The sequence below is a fragment of the Macaca fascicularis genome, chromosome 9 (assembly GCF_037993035.2).
Source record: "Macaca fascicularis isolate 582-1 chromosome 9, T2T-MFA8v1.1".
Taxonomy (NCBI): Eukaryota; Metazoa; Chordata; class Mammalia; order Primates; family Cercopithecidae; genus Macaca; species Macaca fascicularis.
In genome coordinates, this window is record NC_088383.1 from 100,351,535 (window position 1) to 100,378,143 (window position 26,609).

The 26,609-nt window shown below is 44.7% G+C and overlaps 1 long non-coding RNA gene across 1 annotated transcript; it reads right to left on the minus strand.

Annotated features, from left to right (window-relative positions):
- Positions 1-385: 385 nt before the first annotated feature.
- Positions 386-17,275, minus strand: LOC102123482 (uncharacterized). The gene is made up of 4 exons (XR_010578025.2): positions 16,378-17,275; positions 15,416-15,590; positions 13,095-13,180; positions 386-1,165 (listed from the first exon to the last, which is right to left on the minus strand). It is a non-coding gene; the product is annotated as an uncharacterized lncRNA (long non-coding RNA).
- Positions 17,276-26,609: the final 9,334 nt, after the last annotated feature.

Genomic DNA, 26,609 nt, shown 5'->3' on the forward strand with positions numbered 1-26,609 from the left:
AAAAAAACAAACAACCCCATAGAAAAGTGGGCAAAGGATATGAACAGACATTTCTCAAAAGAAGATATTTATGCAGCCAACAGACACATGAAAAAATGCTCATCATCACTGGCCATCAGAGAAATGCAAATCAAAACCACAATGAGATACTATCTCACACCAGTTAGAATGGCAATCATTAAAAAGTCAGGAAACAACAGGTGCTGGAGAGGATGTGGAGAAATAGGAACACTTTTACACTGTTGGTGGGATTGTAAACTAGTTCAACCATTATGGAAAATAGTATGGCTATTCCTCAAGGATCTAGAACTAGAAATACCATATGACCCAGCCATCACATTACTGGGTATATACCCAAAGGATTATAAATCATGCTGCTATAAAGACACATGCACACTTATGTTTATTGCAGCACTATTCACAATAGCAAAGACTTGGAATCAACCCAAATGTCCATCAGTGACAGACTGGATTAAGACAATATGGCACATATCACCATGGAATACTATGCAGCCATAAAAAAGATGAGTTTGTGTCCTTTGTAGGGACATGGATGCAGCTGGAAACCAGAATTCTCAGCAAACTATCACAAGAACAGAAAACCAAACACCGCATGTTCTCACTCATAGGTGGGAATTGATCAATGAGATCACTTGGACTCGGGAAGGGGAACATCACACACTGGGGCCTATTATGGGGAGGGGGGAGGGGGGAGGGATTGCATTGGGAGTTATACCTGATGTAAATGACGAGTTGATGGGTGTTGACAAGTTGATGGGTGCAGCACACCAACATGGCACATGTATACATATGTAACAAACCTGCATGTTGTGTACATGTACCCTAGAACTTAAAGTATAATAATGAAAAAAAAAAGTAACTGAGCTTTCAAGCTATGATGTCTCCACGAGAATAAGCCTCTTGAAAAAGATCACCTTCATCCCTCTCAGGTAGAGAAGAAGGAACCTAAGAAGCGCCCAGGGTAAAGCCCCAATCCCTACAGCATAGATGTAAAATGCCCAGGATGCGACACAGTCGCCTCGGCCTTCAGCCACGCACACACTGTGGTTCTGGGTGTCGAGTGCTCTGCAGCTCTTAGCCAGTTTGCAGAAGGAAAACCAAGGCTCACAGAAGGATGCTCCTCTGACAGCAGCACTGAAGGCACCTGCATCAACGAGAGTGGGAAACAATCCCAATAAACACGTTTTGGATACAAAAAATGGAGACAGACAGGGAAATTTGAATAAGGACTTGATATTAGTGGTATTTAGGAATTATTAATTATATATAATAATAATGGCATTCTTTATTGGTGGGTTTTGCTTTTTTTCTTTTCTATTACAGGCATATATTGAAATATTTGCAATATACATGCATATATTGCATATATTATGAGTGAAAGAAGATGCTGTCTGGGATTTGACTTTAAATGTCCGGGAAAAACCTACCCACCCATTCTCTCACACACACATACAAAGGCCCTACACCCAGATGGCTTCCCAAGAGTATTCTACCAACCCTTTAATTTAATGTAATGGGTAATCATAATGCTATTGAATGTGTTCCAGAGTACTTGGAATGCATTCACTCACTTAATCCTCATACCAACCCTCTGAGGCAGGGATCATCCTCACTTCCCTGAGGGTAACAGGCTCAGGGAAGAATCTAGCCTACAGCTACACAGTTGGAGGTGGTGGAGACGAATTGTAAACCAGGAAACGCAATCTCAGAGCAAGTACCCCTCACTTAGGGCAGCTCTGTATAATCCTTGTGAACAGCACCCTGGTGTTGTGCAGAACACACAGAATAACCTTCAAGAATGTACATGTGGGCCTACCTTAAAAACTATGCAATTCAATCTTTCATAAATAAATGGATTAATATACAATAAATGAATTTTCTTCATTTAGCCTTACGAGTTTCACCCTCAGCAAACGGACTCCCTAAATCTTGCCTTGTTTTCAAAAGGCTGAATGCAGAGGTAGCCATGCCAAGACCACACTGACTGAGTCCCAGCAACCTCATTGCTAACTCTGCTTTACTGGTTGGGAACAAATCAGTTGTCAAAATTGCTTGATAGGAAATGAAGTGACTCTGGCCTAGTTCCTTTTGGCTACTCTGGCTTTCTCCAACCAAGAGGGACAGCGGTCGGCCTCCCTGTCAGAAACTCTGGCCTGAGATAAAGGAAAAAGCCACCAACACAGAAAGATGCAAAAGAAGCCAGAAGCCCACCTGCCCCAAATCATTCATCTCCTTGGACTGCTTCTGTGTGTGAAACTCTTGCCATTGACTTCTCTTCCCTGGATTAAAGACCAGTTAAAATATGGATCTGTAAACTCAAGGTAAGAGCACAAAGGTAACTCTTGGTAACACTTTTCACATGAACACAGATTCCTTTATCAATGAGCTAAAAGAAAGTAGGACCAAGAGGAATTTGGGTCCAGATGAGAATGTTGAGGGGAGAAAGGAATCATAAAAAGGCTCAAATGTGGAGCTATTTGTTGAGAAAAATCTGTCTTTGTCTGGTGCCATTTTGAAGGAAGGGATGGCTTGGGAAGACGGAGCCAGGTGGCATGTGGGCATTGGGTGACCAGCAGAGGAGGATCTGGGAGACTAGGAGCTATAACAGAAAAGACTTAGAGAGGTTGTGATTCTTTGGGGAGTTCCTCTCCAATTCATATGATACCTGGTGAGCCCAGGCTGTCAGTCACAGTGTCTAACCCTGCCTCTTGATGAAAGACCACATGGCTGGGCACGGTGGCTCACGCCTGTAATCTCAGCACTTTGGGAGGCCGAGGCGGGCGGATCACGAGGTCAGGAGATCGAGACCAACCTGGCTAACATGGTAAAACCCCATCTCTGCTAAAAATGTAAAAAATTAGCCGGGCGTGGCGGTGGGCGCCTGTAGTCCCAGCTACTTGGGAGGCTGAGGCAGGAGAATGACGTGAACCCAGAAGGCGGAGCTTGCAGTGAGCCAAGATGGTGCCACTGCACTCCAGCCTGGGTGACAGAGCAAGACTCTGTCTCAAAAAAAAAAAAAGAAATACCACATGTTCCAGGCTAACCAATTAGACTCTTCGCTGAGATTGATACATGGATGGTAAGAGACAGAGGTCTGCCATCAACACCTTTTTAAAATAAATTTAAATTTAAAATAATTCAACCATGAAGTCCAGGCACAGTGGCTCGTGCCTGTAATCCCAGCACTTTGGGAGGCTGAGGCAGACGGATCACTAGAGGTCAGGAGTTTGAGACCAGCCTGGCCAACATGGTGAAACCCTGCCTCTACTAAAAAGAAAAAAAAAAAAATACAAAAATTAGGTGGGCATGGTGGTGGTGCCTGTAATCCCAGCTATTCGGGAGGCTGAGGCAGGAGAATTACTTGAACCGAGGAGGCAGAAGTTGCAGTGAGTTGAGATCAGGCCACTGCACTCCAGTCTGGGAGACAGAGTGAGATTCCATCTCAAAAAATAAATAAATAAATATTCAACCATGAAAAAGTAGCAATAATCATAGAATGATGTTAGTATGCCCTTCACCTAGATTAACATTTGGCTATATTTGCTTTATCAATCACTTTCTCTGTCTCACCTTCTCTGTTCATTTTACCTTATTACATTATGTAGTACAGGATTTTTGTTGTCATGATTGAGCTATTTGAGAGCACATTGTAGACATCATGATCCTTTATCCTTAAATACTTTGCATTTACGTCTTAGGAACAAGAATACTCTTTTACATAATCACAATACAATGACCAAATTCAGGAAATTTGACATCGAAACAATTTTCTTATCTAATATACAGTACATTTTAAAGTTCTACTAATGGTCTTAATAATGTCTGCTATAATGAATTTTTCCCCATCTATCTCATCCAGGATCCACGATGGCATATTGCACTCAGTTTTCCTATCTCTTTAGTCTTATTTAATTTGAAGAGCACTTTAGCCTTTCTTTTACGACATTGACATTTTTTTAAAAAGAAAGGCCAGTTGTTCTGTAAAATGTTTCTTGGTGTAGGTTTGTTGGTTCTTCCTCATGGTTAGATTCCATTTACACACTTTTGGCAGGAGTACCAGCAGCTTTCTTTACAGTCATGGAGGCAGAGCCAGTCAAAGGAATGAAGCCATAGAGAGGCAAGACAAGCAGAGAGGCAGAGGAAGAAAACCAACCTGGATGAGCCCCTTGATCCAGTAACTTGCTAGTTACATAAGACAATAAATTCCTCTTTTTTGCTTCAATTAATCTGAGTTGGTTTTGTGGCTACTCTGCCTCACTCACACCTTAGCCAATATGTGGGACCACATAGTGTCCTTCAAAAAGCCCCAAATTAGTAGGACCAACTCAGGTCTGACCAGAAGGACATATCCAAGGCAGCCCACATGAAATTGGCCATCTTCCCTAGTAATGAGTCAGAAGCCACACAGCAGTAACTGCTTTCCCTTGATTCTCGCCTTACAACCATGCCTCCACAGAAAGCCCATAACCTGCCGTGGCTTGTCCAAGCCCCAATGACACAAAGAGGAATCTGGTTTATCAACATTTCCAGGAATACAGACTTTTTCTTCTCTCTGCCTTTGTCCCTTCACTAGGGCCTCCCCCTCCTCTCTTTTGTGTATTAACTATGGTCACCAGATATCCTATCTCCATTTACCATTTACCTCAAGCTTGTCCAGTCCACAGCCTACAGGCTGCATGCGGCCCGGGATGGCTTTGAATGTAAACTTTCTGAAAACATTATGAGATCTTTTTGGCAATATATTTTTTTAGTTCATCAGCTATCATTAGTTAGTGCATTTTATGTGTGGCCCAAGACAATTCTTCTTTTCCAATGTGACTCAGGGCAACCGAAAGACTGGACACCCCTGAACCTGCTGTCTCTTTACTATCTCATCATAATTAGTACAGTTGTGTAGAAGCTTTAGCCTCTGGAAGATGAGAGATTGAGTGGGTGCAGCCAGCTCTCCTCTGGGGGCATTTGGCCAGTCCATTCTCTTGGCTCCCCAGCTTGGATCCTTTTCTTGCCTGGGTGTCATATGTGACCACCAGATCTGACCATTTCATCTAATGTTTCCACTTTTGTCAGTTATAATTTGCTATGTTTGCCCTTTCCGTATCTACACATGGAGAGCACATTAGGTTGCTAGAACTGATAAAATAAAATGCCACAAACTGGGTGTCTTAAACAACAGAAGTTGATTTTCTTACAGTTCTGGAGGTGAGAAGTCTAAGATGAAGGTGTTGGCAGGTTTGGTTTTTAATGAGTCTCTTGCCTTGGCTTGTAGATGGCCTCCTTCTTGCTGTGCCCTCACAGGGTCTTTGCTCTGAGAATGCACATGTGTGGGTCCCAATTTTCTTTCCTTATAAGGGCATTAGTCAGATTGGAGTAGAGCCCTACCCCAAAAGCCTCATTTTAACTTAATTACCACTTTAAAGGCCCGATCTCCAAATACAGTCACATTCAGAGATACTGGAAGTTACGGCTTCAACATACCAATTCTGGGGGAAGGGGCCACAAGGCAGCCCATAACAGAGAGGAACACATCATGTCAGGAGTGCACCTGACCTGCATTCAACTTAACCCCACTCAAAATTACTCAAGCAATAAATACATTTAATTATCTCACATAACAACAACAAAAAAGTGTGGCGATATTCTGTCCCTGGAATGGTGCATTGACTTAAAGATATTATCAAAGACCTCATTTCTTTTCACCTTCCCATATGCTGCCTTTGATATATTGAGGTTTTGTCCTTGCACTTGTCATAAGATGGCAGCCAGGATTCCAGATATTATCACAACACTTTCCCCTTAGAATTTATTGGCTACGGTTGAGTCATGCGGCCACTCATAGCTGCAAGGGAGGCTGAGTAAGCAAGTGTCAGACATAAAATTGATTGTATGCACGCCGGGTGCTGGGATTACACCTGTAATCCCAGGACTTTGGGAGGCCAAGGTGGGTGAATCACTTGAGGCCAGGAGCTCAAGACCAGCCTGGCCTACATGGCGAAACCCCATCTCTACAAAAAATACAAAAATGAGACAGGCATGGTGGCGCACACCTGTAATCCCAGCTACTTAGGAGGCTGAAGCACAAGAATCGGTTGAACCCAGGAGGTGGAAGTTGCAGTGAGCCAAGATCATGTCACTGAACTCCAGGCTGGGTGACAGAGCAAGACTCTGTCTCAAAAAAAAAAAAAAAAAAAAAAAAAAAAGCATTGATTATATGCAGAAAAGAATTAACATAATAGGCCTAAGACAGCTATTCTGAGGAAGGCCTGCTTACAAGGTTGGCCCTTGGTTGGCATCTGGGAACTTGGATTTTTGGAGGGGTCCAACCATTGTCCGAACTGATAAGCATGGTTCACTGTGCTGAAACTGTGTGTGCAAACAATATGGTATGTGCTGAACACCTGCTTGTTTTTTCTGGAGGTCTGGAATGTTAGTATATACTAGGCAAAGGGTGCCTGCGTGACCAGCCCCCATTAGAAACCCTGGGCACTGTGTCTCTAATGAGCTTCACTGAGAGACAACATTTCACATGTACTGACAACTCCCTGAAGAAATGAAGCATGGCCTGCATGACTCCAATAGGAGAGAACTCTTAGAAGCTTGTGTCTGATTTCCTGTAGTCCTTGCTCCATGCACCTTTCCCCTTTGCTGATTTTGCTTTGAGTGTATCAGTTTATTGTAATACATCTTAGCCATGAGTGTGACTATATGCTGAATCCTGTGAGTCTTCCTAGCAAATCACTGGCCTGGGGGTGATCTCGGGGACCCTGACACAGATAGTCACAATGGTCTTAGACCAAGAATGATTCATTTTCTGGGGACTGGTCACCTTGGGGTTCTGTCAGTGGAGAGGAAGAGTGGTATGGCTGTGGGAAGTGACACAGTGTCTGCCACACAAATTGGTATTTCACTGAAAGATGTACTTACCAGAAGAATGAGGACACCTAAAGACATCTGTAGGGGTTTTGTCACTTGCAACCAGATTCTCTGACTCATTGTGATAAAGATGCTTATTACAATTGGAACAGAAATCTAAATGGTAAGACATTTTACTGATAATCTCATTCAAATCTACCCTCCTTGACCCCTTATTCTGTGGGAAAAGAGACCATAATACCATGGAGAGAAAGTACGGGGACAATTCCAAATGCCAGTGGCAGGATGGCCAGCATGATGCCCCCTGGCAGGCAAGCTTGCCCTCTGAAGAAGGGTGAATGCTCCCATGCTTGTAAATACTGGAGGCTCAGTGGATTGTCTTGAGAGGAGGGAGTCCTGATCAATTTAGTGATTGGTTCTTTATGTTTGTTTGTCTCATTTTAAGACAAAGTCTCACTCTGTTGTCACCTAGGCTGGAGTGCAGTGGTGAAATCTCAGTGCACTGCAACCTCCGCCTACCAGGTTCAAGTGATTCTCCCATCCTCCCACCACAGCCTCCCAAGTTGCTGGGACTACAGGCACACACCACCACACCCAGTTAATTTTTGTATTTTTAGTAGAGAAGGGGTTTCACCATGTTGCCCACGCTGGTCTCAAACTCCTGACCTCAGTGATCTACCTGCTTTTGCCTCCCAAAGTGCTGGGATTACAGGTATGAGCCATGGTGCCCAGCCTCAAGTGATTTGTTCTTACATCAGAAAATGAGCAGGAGAGCTGAGCCCCAAATCCATTTCCATGCTGATGTTTTCCCATCCTGAATAATCATCTGCCTGTATGTGGAAAGGGAAAATGCAAATGGCTCCATGCAACTGAACACCCAAGTGTTTGCCATAGTATTGGCAAAACACAGCATGGCCAAACATGTAAAATAGCCCCAGAGAATGCCATTTTGCTCAAAAAGACCTTGGGGGAATATCTGGCCTTTCCCTACCCTGAATCTCTTTGACTACAATTTGCCCATTTTTTATCAATCAGTAATCACATTTCTGGGTTCTAGGGCTGAGACAGAGATGGAAGAAAGTGAAAGTCACGGTTCATGCCCTTATAGAGCCTACATATAGCTAGACCAAAAACAATGAGAAGCAAAACTGTGGGTGCTCTGAACTGAACATGCAGTGGGAACTAAGGAATGATGTAGTCAGGCTGAAGTGACCAGGGAGGTTTCCTGGGGACAGGACTTGAAGATGAGTTGACTTTAGACTAATGCTGGGGAGTGGGAACTGACCTGGGCGGCAAAGCAAGGCAGAGAGGCAGAGATGAACTCTGAATGTTCAGGGAGACCCAGAGGGAAGCCTGGTCAGAGAATAGGACAAGACCAGGGAGAGAAGATCTTGAGAACAGATGAAGGGCAGAGTGAGGAGTTTGAATTTGATGAGGCCTGCCATCTACTGGCAGCTGACGCAGGCTCTTGGGCAGTAGTGTGGCCTTGGTCCTGCTGAGGTGGGCAGGGAGAGCTAGAGACAAGGAGAATCTCTAGGGGCCCCCACCCCTGAAACAGAAGCCTGAGTTTCAAAGTGGTTGGAGGCGGGAGAGGAGAGTCAGCGAGAACAAAGATGGACAGATTGGGGAAACATAAACGAAGGTAGAAGAGTGGAGCTCCAAGAGTAAATGCAGAGAGTGGACACAGAGGCCAAGAGGCTTGGCTCTAGGGCTTTCTTCCTAGGAGACCAGAATTTCCCCTTGTGCAGGCTGAGGACATATACACATGCTCCTCATTCCCATTAAGCCTCACACTGACACCCCAAGATGGTTAGGAAGTGGCTTGGCAAGGTCCCTCCCAGGCCTTTTGGAAATCACCATGAAGGAGTATTTGTTTCTCCTCCCCATTCTTCCTTCTCCTTCCCCAGCCCCTGACCCACCCCTTTCTCTTTCCCTCTCTCCTTCTACCCCTCCTCCTCCTATTCGAACTTTCTGGCTTCTGCAGGAAAAGCAGCCACAGTTTCTTCCCACTGCCCCTCCAACCCCACCCCAATGCTTGGAGGACAGATCCACCCCTTTGCTGGGTTCTGGAAGATTCTAAAACACTTCGGCCTGCTGCTCCCACCAGCCTGGCTCCTGCTGCGTCCCCAGAAACCTGTCCAAAAAGAAGGGTTCAGAGCACATAGGGACCTCCTCTTGCCCTCCAAACCCCCAAGCTGCTGCTAACCAGCTTGTGGAGAGAGGGGGCGAAGCGACATTTAGGGCAGGAAGAGCATCAGCCAGCTAGCACAATCAACTTCTATTGCTAAGCGAGCATGTATGCTCAGGCCTGTGGCCAGGTACAGGGCGCACAACCCTCTGTCCGCCCTCCTGTGTCTCCTCAAGGGAGCAGGGCTGTCTCTTCTCACATGTGGGTGCACACACATCCACACACACAGGAACTCACGTGACATTGGGAAAAAGTCATTCTAACCGCCCCCCACATTGGTCTCAATGGGTTCTTGCAGCTGTAAATGGGAATTAGAAAGCCTAGATCAGCACAGAAACCAGCCTTAACCAGTTGGCTGAGCCATGGTCAAGTAAATTAATAAATCCTGGTACCTGAAAAAAATCTAGATATCAGGAATAATGGGGCAGGGGGAGGAAACTGGTTCTGCCTGTAGAATGTAACTGACCAGCACAGGCTGAGATTTCTTTTTTTTGTTTGTTTGTTTTTGAGACAGAGTCTTGAACTGTCGCCCGGGCTGGAGTGCGACGGCACAATCTCAGCTCACCGCAACCTCCACCTCCCGGGTTCAAGTGATTCTTGTGCCTCAGCCTCCCAAGTAGCTGGGATTACAGGCGCCCGCCACCACGCCCAGCTAATTTTCTGTATTTTTAGTAGAAACGGGGTTTCACTATATTGGCCAGGCTGGTCTCAAACTCCTGGCCTCATGATCTGCCCGCCTCAGCTGCCCAAAGTGCTGGGATTACAGGTGTGAGCCACTGCGCCTGGCCCAGGCTGAGATTTCCAAGCCCCATCCTTTGTGCAGCTGGCCTCCCAGAAGAACCATTTCCTACTGCACACAGCGCTCTGCACACTGGAAGCACTGCACGAACACTGTGCAAGGGGCTGCAGATTTTCCTGGAGAAGGCTCTAAACCACCACTGGTCTTGGCTGCAAGGAAGCAGCCTCTCTCACTTGTAATTTATCCAAGGCCATTTGGTTAAGCCAGGAGCCCCAGAGCAGCCCACACCTGCAAGGCAGGTGATCTTTATGTCAAAACTTTCAAGTAGGTGTACACCCTTGAGGTTTCTTTCCAAAGCGCAAAGGTTGGATGATGTGACCACTGTCTGGAATTTGTGCCAAAAGTTCTGCTCTCTTTTGAGACTCCCTTCCCCGTACATACAAATATGCAACACACATAAACACAAAGTCACGTATGGATGTGTGTACACACATCAACATAGTCATGTGCACACATAATTACACACTTTCTTTTTTATTCAGCTGCATGCACAGTTCACAATAGGGTTCACACTCCTGTGAGAATCTAATGCTGCTGCTGATCGGACAGGAGGCGGGGCTCAGGCAGAAATGCTCACTGGCCCGCTGCTCACCTCCTGCTGTGTGGTCCAGTTTCTAACAGGCCAGGACCAGTACTGGTCCACGGTCCAGGGGTTGGGGGCCCTGTCTTAACATAATCAGTGTTAGCAGTTTGCAGCATATCTTTCTGTATCTTTCTCTGTACTGATGCAAACATACATAAACATTCATCAAAAAATGTTAGATCTAAAAATAGGATTATTACTAAATTTGTTTTTCAGCAATTTGCATCTTTAACACTATATCTGGGGCACTCCTTCAGCTCGGTACATATGGGTCTAACTCTTCCTAATAGCCAAGCACATAAGCACATCTACTTATGCTAACAAAGACACATTGTATACATGTGCACACACCCCACCTCATCCCACACCACATCATCCCCAAGGCTATTGATACTGGCACTGCCTCCGCCCCAGCCCTAACCTGCAAAACTTGAGGTTACTGCCGTGTGGTTACCCCTCACACCCCGCCTTCCAGACCACACTGGCTTGACTCCCACAGGAGGGTTAAGATAGTGCACTTGGCCCAGGCTGTGCTTCTGAGTGGGCTGCTCTTGTCATATCCCCACCCCCCACTCAGACCCTCGGGGTAAACACTATCACCTGGGAACACAGACCAAGCTCGGGGCCAGGCAGACATGCTTGGAGGCTGTTGTGGTAAGGAAGGGAAGGCAGGAAATTGGTCAGCCCACTAAGAAGCAAGGGGTGTCCTAGAACAGCAGCAGACCCCCAAGCTGAGGCATCAGCAACCTGCATGCCAGCCCCACCCTAACATTAACTCACTGTGTGACCTCAGGCAAGCCTTTCCCTCTCTGAACCTCCTTTCCTCTTCCATAAGATGAGCGTGTTTGCAGTGATGTTCCTAAGGCCCTTCCAGCACAAACACAGGGTTTGGTCAGTGAGTCCTGCTTCTCCCTCAGTGCTGGGAGCTCCCTCTTACACCGATGCTCCCGTGGGACCCTGCCCCCTGCACCCTCAGGGCGAGGGGAACTGGAGAAGCTGAGCCTGACCAGAGAGGCAGACAGGAGGCTACCCTGGAGGCCAGATCCAGATGCGGGTTTCCTAGGCCTGGCAAAGCCTCCCCTCCTTCTAAGGCAGGAAGTGCTTTAGCTGTCCTTTGGAACCATGCTGCTCAGTAACTACACCTGGGAACACCAAGCACTTTTTCTTCGTAATTAAAAAAAAAAAAAAAAGTACTATTTCAGCAGGCCCTGGGCACTTCCTGTCTTGCTAAGTGAGTACTTGTCTGATCTTTCCTATTGAACTGAGTCCCTTAGTGCAGCATCTACTATTTACTCACTGCTGTATCCCCAGGATCTAGGTCACACCTGAGATATAATAAATGTCCGGTAAATATTTCAATGCCTCTCTCATTGATTCTGATTACAAATGTGATACCCTCATGTTATTTTTAAAAATCCCCCAAATAGGTATAAACGATTAAACTTAATAAGTGTAAAGTTTTCCAAAACGCTATTCTACAGGCCTCCCCATAAGTAATCATCATAACAGTTTGGTGACATGCTCCTGTACTAGTCAGTGTTTCCCAGTCTTGCACTGTTGACATTTGGAACCAGATAATTCTCTGTTGTAAGATGATTGGCAGTATATCTGGCCTCTGCCTACCAAATGCCAGTCGCACTCCCCCAGTTGTGAAAGCCAAAAATACTTTAAGACATTGATAAATGTCCCCCAGCAGACAAAATTATATCCTGCCACTCCCTCCTACTCCCCTGTGTCCCACGCCTGTTGAGGAGCACTCTATATACATCCACAGAGTGAAAGTGAGTTGAAAACAAGTAAACAAAGGCAAGAAAGAGGAGATAGTGATACATACATATAGGTATCAACAACTGTTTATAATTAGTTAAATGTAAATTAATATTCCTGTTCTCTGATTTCCAGTCTTGTGTGAGCCTCATTCAATTATTCAATCTTTATTTCATTCCCCAAATATTTATTAAATACCTATGATGTGCTAGGAACTATGCTCATAGATGTATTTTCAATAAACTTATTATAACTAAATATCTACTTCGGCCCCCAAAAATGAAGGTACGGAGTGGCAACAAATCCCCAGGTTCTAACTGGTTGCACCTCAATCTCTTACAAGTCCATCACTCTTAATTCTGACCAGCTCCCACACTCTTCCACCTGCCATATTGTCTGCCGTGGTAGGCCAGGGAAAGAGAAAACGGAAGAGAAGAGAAGAGAAAAGAAAAATGGGTTGCCTACTGCCCCTGCCTTTCTTGGGATGGATAGCTGGAGTAAACATCATCCAGAAAGACTGGGACTCTGGGTCCTCTCAAACCCAGCACACCCGCACCACCAATACCAGCCCCCAGCGAGAAATCCCCAAGCACTTTGTGAGTATTCATTGCCTAAACATATTTAATTTCCAGTCTTCCCCAACTGATCTCAGCCTTAACTGTTTAACTGGGCTGGTCTCTGAGCAGACTCTGTGGCTGCCCTGAAATCAGGTTACTGGCACAGCCTGTAGATATTGACTGATTCAAAGATTACAATCGAGCAAACAGGAGCATGTTAATTTTTAATTTCATTTTGTTGATAAATCGGGCTTCCTCTTTGTCCTATAACCGATAATTACCTGGTCAGAAGAAACATGCAATACTTACCCTGCAATGAAAGTCCACTTGTCTGGCCTTCCTGGCCCTCGCTGGGTTTTTCAAAGGAGCTCCCATACTGGTTTGGCCTCAGTCACCTGTTAAAGAATTGAGGGACTTCTGAGTTGCGCAACCCTGGGTCAATGTGAGACCCAAGCTGAACAGCATGGGACTCTAAAGAATTAAAGGGAGATCTAAGGAAGATCTTTGAGGTTTGGGCTTTGGGGATAGGAATGGGGTTTTTCCTCTAACAAAGGAGAGACTGTGATAGAGAAAGTGTTTCTTTCATGGCTTCCAGTTCACAATAAGTCACCCTCATTCTGGAGCCAAGGTTGTTCTCAAAGGTGACTTTACCACAGTACAACATGAGGACAGAAAACAGCAGCCGTGTATCCGCCTCATCACACAAGAGCTCTACTGTTTGCTAAGTCTCTTAGTTCACACAACCGTGGTGCCATCCTGGGAAATAATTACCAGTACTCCCATTGTATGGAGCAGGAGAAAGGATAATTGACCTGCCCAGATTTGCAGTTTATATCTCTAAAGGATCCAATTATTTAACATAGAGATGTGTCACTTTTTTTTTCTCTTCCTTTTTTTTTTTTTTTTTTTTCCTGTTGCTTTTAGGGGCCAAAGTGGTTTCAGTTTGAAACCATGATGAATTTAACATAAATCAAGAAAAACAACAGAAGCAATGTTTCCCATCTGGAATGGAGTATAGTCTTCTATTTTATGCTATTTGTCTACCCTGTCACTAACTGCAGAGAAAACATTCTAAAAACTGCCCTTTGTAGCCTCAAGCCATTTCCCTAGGGCTGTTTGACTTAAAAAAATAAAAAGCCAGAGAAATAAAAAATGCGTTTCAGAGCCTGAGTGGCATTTAAGTCAAAGACCTACTGAGCAGGGATTCATTTAGTGGGTTATTTTAAATCATTCAATCTAGAAAATAACTGGTTGAATATATATATATATATATCACCGACTTCATTCACAGATGTTGGCAAGTGACTAAGAAGAGGAAGGGAAACTTTGTTCAATGCTCGGAGATGAAGGTACCAAATTATGCAAGCCCTGCAGCATTTGAGAACCGGAAGGGGACTAAGAAATCAGTTAGTCTAGTAAGTAAGGGCTTGCAATCTTTTTCTGGGGAGGTATTTCTGAGTTCCCTTACATTTTATGATCATCAGAGACATGATACTTCACACAGCTAGAGAGAAGAAGGTGGAATTTTATTGAGCATGTAATGTTACCGTCCGCCTACTTTGAGAATTCCCAAGTCTTCCCATTGCCTATGGGAGTATTTCTGTGGGACATCAGTACCGTGGATTCTTCTCTACAAAGGTTTCCAGGGTCACACCTGTTTAGGAAATGCTGTGTGTTATATCCAACTTTGGATATTTGCACAGCACACCTGCATACTAAATGCTGTGCACTGAGTGAGAAACCCTGGAATCTTAAAAGCCTCATTATTTTTGCTTAAGCCAAGCCTCCAATCTTATTTTATGATCATATCATGTAGGATATAGCTACAAGTGACAGAAACCCTGACTCAAAACTGGGATAAACAATAAGAACTGTTTGTCACGCTTCACAAACCAGATGTTCAGAGACGTAGGACAAGCTTGGGAGATTTGTGTCCACATTTTTCTACTCTAGCACCCTCAGTGTCAGCTTCATCTTCAGGCCAGTAGTAGGATGACAGTTACAGCATCACACTCAGGCCTGACAGAGGAAAAAGAAGGATCATTTCTTCACGTGGCCTCTCTTAGGAGAGAAGTTCCCCACAATCTCCCTGGTATATACTCAAGTCTCATTGGCCAGAATCTGGTCACACATCCACTCCTGAACCAATCACTGAGCAAAAAAACAAATGAAATTTTTCCTTTGACCAATCCCTCTCAAGCTGGAGGTGGGCCAGCTTCCCTAACTATAAAGCTGCATGGAGGAGGAACAGATTCCTGAACAAAACTAGAGCTCCGTTAAGAAGGCAAAGAGGAGAATGGTAAGCAGCCAGCATTGTTCACTGCAACTGTAGACACCTTTTTACACCTAACACCTTGTGGTAGTTAATTTTATGTGCCAACCTGACTGGGCCACAGGGTGCCCAGACATTTGGTCAAATGTTATTCTGGGTGTGTCTGTGAGAGTATTTCTGGATGAGGTTGATATTTGAAGTGTTGATGTTTGAAGTGGTGGGCTGAGTGAAGCAGACTGCCCTCCCTAATGTGGGTGGGCCTCATCCAATCAATTAAAGGCCTGAATAGATCAAAAAGGTTGAGTCAAAGGGATTCTTCCCACTTGACTGCTGGAGCTGAGATATGATCTTTTCTAACCTTCAGTCTTGTACCGAAACATCAGCTCTTCTTGGGTTTCAAGCCTGCTGGCTTTTGGACTGGAACTTATACCATCAGCTCTTATGGTTCTCAGGCCTTTGGACTCAGACTGCAACTGGACATTGGCTCTCCTGGGTCTCTAACTTGCAGACTGCAAATCTTGGACTTTTTCAACCTGTAATTGTTTAAGATGAGTAGACAAGTTAGTACATAAAAACATAACTTATCGATTCTGTTTCTGTTCTCTGAAGAACAGAGCCAGTAGTCTGTTTCTCTGACTAATACACAACTATATTAAGGTTTCTCAGAACTTAAGTTCCTCCAAACACTTTGGAAAATGCTGGAAAGCTTTCTTAGGTAGAGTCCAAATTTTCTAATATAGCATTCAAAGCCCATTATGCTTTGGTTCCGTACTCTTTTCTAGTCTCATGTACTGTTCTAGCAAATAAAATGTTATTTCAGACTCTTGCACTTTTACTTGTACTAGTCTCTCTGCTAGTTGCCCCTTTCCCATCTATCAAATGTAGAAACATGGGAAAGTTATTTAAGCTCTGTGCCTCAGTTTCCTTTCCAGAAAATAGAGATCATAGAAATAACTACCTCATTGGTTATTATGAGGATTAAATACCTGCATGAACTTTGAACAGTTCCTAACACATGGTAAGTGCTGAATACACGTTAGGGATCATTCTGCAATCCCATTGCACTTTGTGCATCCCTCAATGAAAACACACTCTATGCAGTAATAAATGATTTTCTTTCTTTTTTTTTCTTTTTTGAGACAGAGTCTGGCTCTGTCGCCCAGGCTGGAGTGCAGTGGCCGGATCTCAGCTCACTGCAAGCTCCACCTCCCAGGTTTACGCCATTCTCCTGCCTCAGCCTCCCAAGTAGCTGGGACTACAGTGCCCGCCACCTTGCCCAGCTATTTTTTTTGTACTTTTTTAGTAGAGACGGGGTTTTACCGTGTTAGCCAGGATGGTCTCGATCTCCTGACCTCGTGATCCGCCCTTCTCGGCCTCCCAAGTGCTGGGATTACAGGCTTGAGCCACCGCACCCAGCCATAAATGATTTTCTTGTACATACATCTCTCCAACTAAATCACAAAGTCTTCGAAGACAGGAATATCATATTGTTCCTCTTTGATTCTCCCAAGTTTAGCACAATATGTGGTTCTTGGCTATGATCAACAAGTGCTTGGTGAATGAATAGCTGAATGATCTTCATACCTAAAGAAACTGAAATTCCAACAAGGTGAAATAAGTTGCACATCACATAGACAAGAAATGCCAGAACTTGGAATCCGGGTATCCCAGTTTCTGAAACCAGGAGCTCCATTTCGCACCTAGAGATTGCTTCCCACTAGGTGACAGCATTCTTGTAATTCAATTTAGCAAGTCTTTCGTGAGCACTTACTATGCATCAGACACTCCACTGGGGACTGGGGATGATGAAAACTCAATCCATGCCCTCGAGGCATCAGGCAGCCATCCCCTGGACCCAATCCTTCAGCTGGCCTCCCTGCCTCCAGACCCCTACCCCTGCCACTCATTCTTCAAGGCACCATCAAAATTACTGCTTGGGCTGGGTGCGGTGGCTCACGCCTGTAATCACAGCACTTTGCGAGGCCAAGGTGGGCGGATCACACAGTTCAGGAGATCGAGACGACGGTGAAACCCCGTCTCTACTAAAAATACAAAAAGTTAGCTGGGCGCGGTGGCGGGCGCCTGTAGTCCCAGCTACTCAGGAGGCTGAGGCAGGAGAATGGCATGAACCCAGGAGGCGGAGCTTGCAGTGAGCGAGATCGCGCCACTGCACTCCAGCCTGGGGGACAGAGCGAGACTCTGTCTCAAAAAAAAAAAAAAAGAATTACTGCTTGGGCTTACATGCTCCAAAAGCCATAGCCTCTGGGAATAATGCCCACATTTCTGGTCTGCCACCACCATAACCCATCCATAATCTAACTTCATTGTATTAGTCCATTCTCACACTGGTATAAGGACATACCTGAGACTGGGTAATTTATAAAGGAAAGGGGTTTAATTGACCCACAGTTCTGCAGGGTTGGGTGGGGGGTGGGCCTCAGGAAACTTACAATCATGATGGAAAAGGAAACAAACACATCCTCCTCCACATGACTGCAACAAGGAGAAGTGCAGAGCAAAGTGGGGGGAAATCCCTTATAAAACCATCAACTCTCATGAGAACTCACTCACTATCATGAGAACAGCATGGAGGTAACTGCCCCCATGATTCAACTACTTCCCACCAGGTCCCTCCCACGACATGTCGGGATTATGGGAATTACAGTTCAAGATGAGATTTGAGTGGGGACATAGCCAAACCATATCATTCCTTCCCTGGCCTCTCCCAAATCTCATATCCTCACATTTCAAAACACAATTATGCCTTCCCAACAGTCCCACAAATTCTTAAGTCATTCCAGCATTAACTCAAAAGTCTAAGTCCAAAGACTCATCTGAAACAAGGCAAACCCCTTCTGCCTATGAGTCTGCAAAATCAAAAGCAAGTTAGTTACTTCCTAGATACAATGGGGGTACAGGCATTGGGTAAATACACCCATTCCAAATGGGAGAAATTGGCCAAAATGAATGGGCTACAAGCCCCATGCAAATCCAAAATCCAATGGGGCCGTCAAATCCTAAAGCTCCAAAATGATCTCCTTTGACTCCCTGTCTCACATCCAGATCACATGAGATGCAAGAGGCGAGTTCCCATGGCCTTGGGCAGCTCCACTCCTGTGGCTTTGCAGGGTATGGCCCCACCTCCCGGCTGCTTTCATGGCTGGCATTGAGTGTCTGCAGCTTTTCCAGGCACATGATGCAAGCTGTTAGTGGATCTACCATTCTGGGGTCTGGAGGACAGTGGTCCTCTTCTCACAGCTTCAACAGGCAGTGCCCCAGTGGGGACTCTGTGTGGGTGCTCCGATTCCACATTTCCCCCCTGCACTGCCCTAGCAGAGGTTCTCCATTAGGGCTCCAGCCCTGGAGCACACCTCTGCCTGGACATTCAGGTGTTTCCATACATCCTCTGAAATCTGGGCAGAGGTTCCCAAACCTCAATACTTGACTTCTGTGCACCCACAGGCCCAACACAATGTGGAAGATGCCAAGGCTTGGGGTTTGCACCCTCTGGAGCAATGGCCTCAGCTGTATGTTGGCCCCTTTTAGCCACACTGGGACAGGGCACCAAGTCCCAAGACTGCACAAAGCAGCAAGGCCCTGGGCCCAGCCCAAGAAACCATTTTTTCCTCCAGGCCTGTGATGGGAGGGGCTGCTGTGAGGATCTCTGACATGCTCTAGAGACATTTTCTCCATTGTCTTGGTGATTAACATTTGGCTCCTCATTATTTATGTAAAATTTCTATAGCCAGGTTGAATTTCTCCCCAGAAAATGGGATTTTTCTTTTCTACTGCATCATTGGGCTGCAAATTTTCCACTTTTATGCTCTATCACCTCTTGAATGCTTTGCTCCTTAGAAATTTCTTCTGCCAGAACCCTAAGTCATCTCTCTCAAGTTCCCAAAGATCTTTAGGACAGGAGCAAAATTCCACCAGTCTCTTTGCATAGCAAGAGTGACCTTTACTCCAGTTCCCAACAAATTTCTCATCTCCATCTGAGACCACCTCAGCCTGGAGTTTTGTGTCCATATCACTATTAGCATTTTAGTCAAAGCCATTCAATGAATCTCTAAGAAGTTCCAAACTTTATCACATCTTCTTGTCTTCTGAGTCCCTTCAAGTCTCTAGGAAGTTCCAAACTTTCCCATATTTTCCTGTCTTCTTCTGAGCCCTCCAAACTGTTCCAGCCTCTGCCTGTTACACAGTTCCAAAGTCACTTTCACATTTTCAGGTATCTTTACAGTAGCATCCCACTACCTGGTACCAATTTACTGTATTAGTCTGTTCTCACACTTCTATAAAGACATACCCAAGACTGGGTAATTTTTAAAGAAAAGAAGTTTAATTGACTCACAGTTTTACCAGGCTGTGGAGGGGGTGGGCCTCAGGAAAGTTACAGTCATGACAGAAAAGGAAACAAACACGTCCTTCTTCACATGGCAGCGGCAAGGAGAAGTGCAGAGCAAAAAGGGGGAACCCCTTATAAAGCCATCAGATCTCATGAAAACTCACTCACTATCACAAGAACAGCATGGGGGTAACTGCCCCCATGATCCAATTACCTCCCACTGGGTCTCTCCTATGACACATTGGGATTATGGGAACTACAGTTCAAGATGAGATTTGGGTGGGGACACAGCCAAACCATATCATTCATTTACCCACACAAGCTCATATCTGACCACTGCCAACTTGACCCTTTTCACTGTGGGTCCCCCACAAACCACACAGCAGACTCATTTCCATCTCCACCCCTCTGCTCATTTGGTGCCTCCTGTGTGACAAAGTTCCTTTGTTTCTCAACCTGTAATTGGTGTGACCTACTTCACTAGCTTGGGATACAAACATAGTCACACTTTGTTTTTCAGTTCACGCTTTGAAGGTCCTGTATGTTCCTGTTAGAACTATGTTTCCCTCTTTCTGTTCTCTCAAAATTATATAAGAATTCCAGGGACTTCTTTTTGTCAAATGAAATAACAACTTAAAAATCTAATCTGGTCATTACTGTCATTGCTTCTTGTTGCCTCATGCTGTTGAAGCTCTGCCTTTGCTAGCTTAGGATATTTGTCTGCCCTGTGGTTATGTCCTTGGCCCAGATCCTGACCCAGTTTGCAGGTTTCAGCTCCTCTAATCACACCTATGTGCTGTGTCATGTGCCCAGAGCTTGATGCTGGTGGCTCCCACAAACATCATTAGGGTTTGTGATAAGCCCAAGTCACAAAGCCAGACACCCTTTTCCCCCACAGTAACTCCCACTCTGAACACATTAGAGTAATTTTCTGCCAATCATTCTGAGGTCCTGGCTACCCCAGGATACACTCGTGACGTTCCTCTCACTTCCAAACTCCATAAAAGGAGCCTGTGCTCCTGTACTTTCCTACCCAGAAAAATCCTGAGCCTCTTATGCAAGTCAACCCAACTTCTGCACACTGCAAACCAAGGGGAGAAACAGTTGCTATTAAGCCACAAAAGAAAATAAGTCCCCATTACATCTTTCTCCCAGACCAATAGGTGTCTGCTTGTATTTGCTTAACTAAGAGACACCATTTGAGCAACTTTTCATAAACCAAGGTGACCCACTATGTCCATCTTCTCAAAGGAATGCTGGCAGCTTCTACTCTAAGTTGTGGTTTTTGTAGGTTGTTTCCTACCCAGTAATTTATTGCACAGCGATCTCAGGTTCAAGGTCTAGAGAAAGTCCACAATAATATCCCTTCTAAAATTCCTATAGCATTTATATATATAGTCCACATCTTGATTTGTTCATTCATTGAACAAATACTTATTGAGCACCAATTATGTACCAGGTCCAGGCAATGGGTATGCAAAGTTTAAAAGGCCACAGCCTCTGTCTCCAGAGCCTGCCTAGCTAGAGGATTCTATATTGGTCTATGCTGGTCAGTGTGACAGTTGCCAGTGCACTGGGCCTGCAGCTAGAACACTAGAAGGCCACGCAGCACAGGGCACTGCAGTACCCCACTTGCCCTCTTACAGTTAATCTGGTGGATGATAAATAAGGTTGAAGCTTTAATCAAATTGTAGCACAAGCTCTGCCTTCATTACTGTTACCTCTTTCTGCTCCTTAGCCAGTTACTACCTCTTCCATTTGAAAGGACTATGAAAAAGGGTCTCCTGCCTTCCTACAGAAGTACTCGAAAGTTGGCTGGGCACTGTGGCTCACGCCTGTAATCCCAGCACCTTGGAAGGCCAAGGCAGGAGGATAACATGAGCCCAGGAGTTCAAGACAAACCTGAGCAACACAGTGAGACACTGTCTCTACTTAAAAAAAAAAAAAAAAAAAAAAAAAGAAGAAAAGAAAATAGCCAGGCATGGTGGCATATGCCTGTAGTCTCAGTTACTCATGAGGCTCAGGCAGCAGGATTGCTTGAGCCCAGGTGTTGGAGGCTGCAGTGAGCTATAATTATGCCACTGTGCTCCAGGCTGGGGAACAGAAAAAGACCTTATCTCAAAAAAGACAGAAGTACTTGCAAGTGATAAAGCTGAAAGCATCTTAGCTGAGACGTACACACTAAGGATTGGGTTGGATTTCTGCAAAATATGTAACCTTATATATTCATCAAAAAATTAATTTAATTCCAGCAACTACTATATGACCTGGGAAGTAGTCAGGTTCAATTAACACTGTGTATCTTTCCTGTTTTTGCTGAGACTAACAATAATCTTAATATATAACTGCTTTATAAACATAAATTCTTTGAGTGAAGATGTAAAAGAAAAAAGTATGTCTGGGAGTAAGTGGGTACCTGCCTGTAGAAAAGATAACTATTTTAAGTTGAGTGAGAAGGGGAGATACTGAATATCAGTAAAATACTCCCCTGGCTTAAGGTGGCCTTGGTGGAGGAAATATTACAGATTTCCAAGTGAGTGAGTATAGAATCCAGGAGAAGGAACCAATAGCACTTAGTGACTGCAGAAGACCTGGACTTGAGTTCCAGCCACAGAAGACTCAGTTTCACCAAAAGCTGGGGCTAAGCAAACTCGCTGGCCAGACTGGGAAATGAGTACAATGCATACAGCTGGACCAAGCTAGATTTTGGAGCATGCCTGCAAATTGCCTTCCTGCACATCACATATACCCTGAAATTCCTCACAGGGTTGTAAAATTTAACCCTGGGTCATATGCTTTAGATGATTCACTGCAAAACAAGTTTAAGGGGGATGGAGGAACAAGGAACCATGTTTTAGTTCTTAGGTCACAGACTAAAGAAGGAAAAGGCCTACATTCCTTTAGTGACTGGAAGTGGGACTGACCAATGGTGAAAGAGGTAGCCTCCCATTTGAGAGTGTCCTGGGTAATGTTATCATCAAAGAACTGACCCAGAGCTAACATCAGAATCCTACGTCTAGCAGAGGAAACACAAGGTCTCTTATAAGGAACCACTTGGGAGGGGAAGGTAAATTATACTGCCCACCTTGGTGGGCTCCCAGCCAGCAGGGGAGGGCTGCAGCCTGGCTCTCCTCTTAGAGGGAGGTCCCCCCAATTCCCTCCTGGGCCTGAGTTGGCTGGCATCTGTGGGCTGAGTGGGACCTCTGAAGTAATGCACAGTTCTGAAATCTTAGCTTGCTGTCAAGGTGGTCCCTGCAAAGGACACCTGGAGCAAGGACTGGCTAAGGGTGAGTTGATGCCAAACTTCCACGGAACCCAGACAATGAGGGGAGAGGACACCTTTGTCCATGGACATCATCTGGGAAGTCAGGATGGTTCAGTTTTTCAAGCCATTCATGGAATTAAAAGAGAAATGTCTTGGGAGTGATTGGTGGGTGGTTCTAAGGATAAGAGATCACAGCATTAGGAGAAGGAGAAGGGTTAAGAAGGAATCATTATTGATTGTCTGCAATGCAGTGGCTATTTTATATACACATTATCTCTCTTAATCCTGACAAAATTCTATAAAGGGAAATGTGACCTTTCTGCATGTGACAAACAAGGAAGCAGATTCAGAGAGAGAAAGTGAGCTGCCCACGCATGCTAGCCTGACAGGGTCGGGATGCAAAGCCTTCTCTTGCTTTCAGCAAGGCCCATGTTTTTCCCAATTAGATTGAAAATCTAATCAACAACAACAACAAAAAAGATATTAAATACCTGCTATGACCACAGCATAGAGCTGGGCCCTGTGGGCACACTCAAATAGGTTCCTGCCTCACAGGCTAAAGGGAGAAGCAAGACCTATAATTATAGTGGCTGTAAACTACTAGCAGTTAAAATAATCAATATTAACAACTCTTCAACCTCTCATACCCTTCTCCTTTTGGTCACTAGCTTGACTAGACTGGCCTTCTTTATGTTTGTTTGTTTGTTTGTTTGTTTGTTTGTTTGTTTGTTTTGAGACAGGGTCTTGCTATGTTGCCCAAGCTGGTCTCAAACTCCTGGGCTCAAGTGATCCTCCTGCCTCAGCCTCTTGAGTAGCTGAGATTACAGGCGTGAGCCACTGCACCCAGCTAGACTGACCTTCCTGCAGCTCCACACGGCTAGCTCATTCCTGCCTCGAATTCTCTGCATCAGCCCCTCCCTCGGCCTACTATGACCTTCCCAGCTTCATGTCACCATCTCAGAGTCCTTCCCTAGCCTCCCTTACCCACTATAGGTACACCCCTCAGCCTCTCCTCTTTCCTGGCTTTATTTTCTTCCTAACACTTAAGAGCAAGCTTTGATGTCTAATTGTCTGTGGGGATCCAAGGCCTGGCTTCAACATTTTCTAGCTGTGTGATCTGGGACAAATTACTAACTCCCTGAGCTTCCGCTTCCTATCTGTAAGCAGGTAATAATTTTATGTAGCTCAAGGGATTTTTGTGAGGACAAAAATAGAATAATTCATGAAAATACTTAGAGCAGTGACTGGCACATAGAAAATGTTTAATACATGCTAGCTATTATTGTTATGATTTATTTGTTTGCTGTGTTTCCTCCTTACTAAAATATAAGTCCCATGAAGGCAGAGACTTTGTTCATCATGAGATCCTGAGGACCTGGCACATAGTAGGCCCACAATAAAGATTTATTGAATGAATAGCTAACTTTCTGTGTCCCAGGAATGGCTTATTTCATTTAGGCCTCACAGTAACCCCATGAGGCAAAACCATTGTCATCATTTTACAGATGAGACTGAGAGAGGCAACATACATGTCCTAAGACCAAACAGCCAAAAAACGGAGATCCAGGCTGCAAACCAAGTAACTCCAAAGACAGCGCCATTACCCGCTATGCTACACCGCACAACTCACATTGTCATACTTTGGAAGCATCCACTGAGTACAGGAGAGAACCAAATACTATGACCCTGGATCCGAGAGCGCTGCCCTGCTGTGGTCACTCGGAACTCTCTGTACAGCTCAACCATGTCTTGGTATTGGTGCCCAGCCTGCATAACACCCTTCGGTGATGGACAACCTGGAATGGTGCCATTCCCACACATCAACACCTCCTGCAACCAAGCTTTTCTTGAATTATCCCCATCTCATCTTCAGAGAGGAGAGTCTCTGCAGAGTCCCAGGTACCGAGTGCCATAGATGCCATTCCAAGGGTTACTATGGATAACCTGCCCGTGGGATAATCACAGACGAAGGTGACAGACATCAGTTTAGACCCTAGTCACAAGAAACAGATGCAGGACTCACTGTAGCTTGTTCACCATCAGATCCCCCAATCCTGGCACAGTACTAGGAACTTGTAGAGGCTCAGCAGACGCTTGCTGAATGAGTAAAAGAATCGCTGAGTCAGGACATTAAGGTTTGTTTCTGTCTCTATCACTAGTTAATATGTGACTGAGGCAAGTCATTTCTCCTCTTTGAACTTCAATTGCCCAATTATAAAATTGGAAATTTGTCCCATATAAGTTGTTCTATGATACTAGAGATTTGTCAAGAAATATTCTTCACTAAAATGAAAATTCTAACTTCCTGCGAATCCATTCATCTTTGTTATTTAGCTATAAATTTGAGTCCTGCAATAAATTTAATTGGAGAAAAGTGGGGGAGATCTCATTAAAATGGTTGTGAACTCCTGAACCAAATGATCTATAGTATTCCACCAAGCTCTGATTTTTTTCCAACTTAATTTCCTGGGTTATTCATAGCCTGTTCCAAAGGGATAATGCAGTTGAACTGAAAAAAAGTGAATTTAATTTCCACTTGGCTCCACCTCCAGGAAAAATTGTGAATGAAACTAAGATAGGTTCCCATATCCTCTGTACATCTCTCATTCTGACACCACCCAGCCTAAACATGCCATTGTGTTGCTGGGCCAGTAAACAGCAAGAGTATAATCCTCACACACACCTCCACTACAAATCTGTTTTTTCATCATATCCTCCCCATATTATTCAAGGTTCTTAGATAAGCGGAACCAGTAAAATATATATAGATGTATTTAATATTTTAGAGATTTGTTTTAGGAATTGGCTCACGTGATTATGGAGGCCGTGAAGTCCCACCATCTGCCATCAGCAAGCTGGAGAACCAGGAAAGCCAATATTGTAATTCAGTTTGAATCCAAAGACCTGAGAATTGAGGGGATGGCGTCAGGGAAAGTGTAAGTCCTAGTCTCAGTCTGAAAACGGAGACCCAGGAGCTCTAATGTCCAAAGGCAGGAGACATGTACATCTCAGCAGAAGAAGGGAAAGCAAATTTGCCCTTCTCCCAACTTTTTGTTCTATTCAGGCCCTCAGTGGATTGGATGATACCCACTTGTCACCGATACAGGGTTGTGACTGCAAGTTGTTTAGGTTCTTGGTGTTTTGAACAAAGAATTGGACAAAACGCCCAGCAAAGCAAAGAATGAATGAAGCAATAAAAGAATGAAAGCAGGGATTTACTGAAAAATGAAAGTACATTCCACGGTGTGGGAATGGACCTGAGTAGCAGCAGCCCAAGGACCCAGATACAGAATCTTCCTGGGTTCAAATACCCACTAGAGGTTTCCCATTAGCCACTTCATGCTCATCTCATGTAACTGAAGTAGTAGCCGGCAATCAGTCTGATTGGTTGTGGACAGCAACCATTTAGAGGCTGGAGTGAAGTTACAAAGTTGCAAACAAAGACCTGATGCCCACTTAGTATGATTTGTTGTGGACAGCCAGTCTCCCATCTGCCACACAGAAAAAGTCAAAGGAAGTGGGCTGTCCTCCTCTTGTTATTTAGGTGTGGAAAGTTAGGGTTTTCCTTTCAATTTAGTTCTAGGAACTCAGTGTGAAACAGCCTCCAGATTCTATTCTCCTGCCCCACACCCACATTGGTTGAGAGCCATTTACTTTGCTCAATTTACCAGTTCAAATGCTATTCTTTTCTGGAAGAGAATAGCATATGACACACCTAGAAATAATATCTTACTCGCTATCTAGGCATCCCTTAGCCCAGTGAAGCTGACACATAAAATTGAACCATCATATCCCCTCAGAACCTATTAATGTCAACTAATCTGTTAGACTAAGAGTCATGGTAATGTCTTATAGGGCTGGTAGGAATCAGTCATCTGCTAAGTCCCCTGGTAACCAAGGCCCAGAGCAGGAGGTGATTTGCCTGTAAGCCACTCCACAATT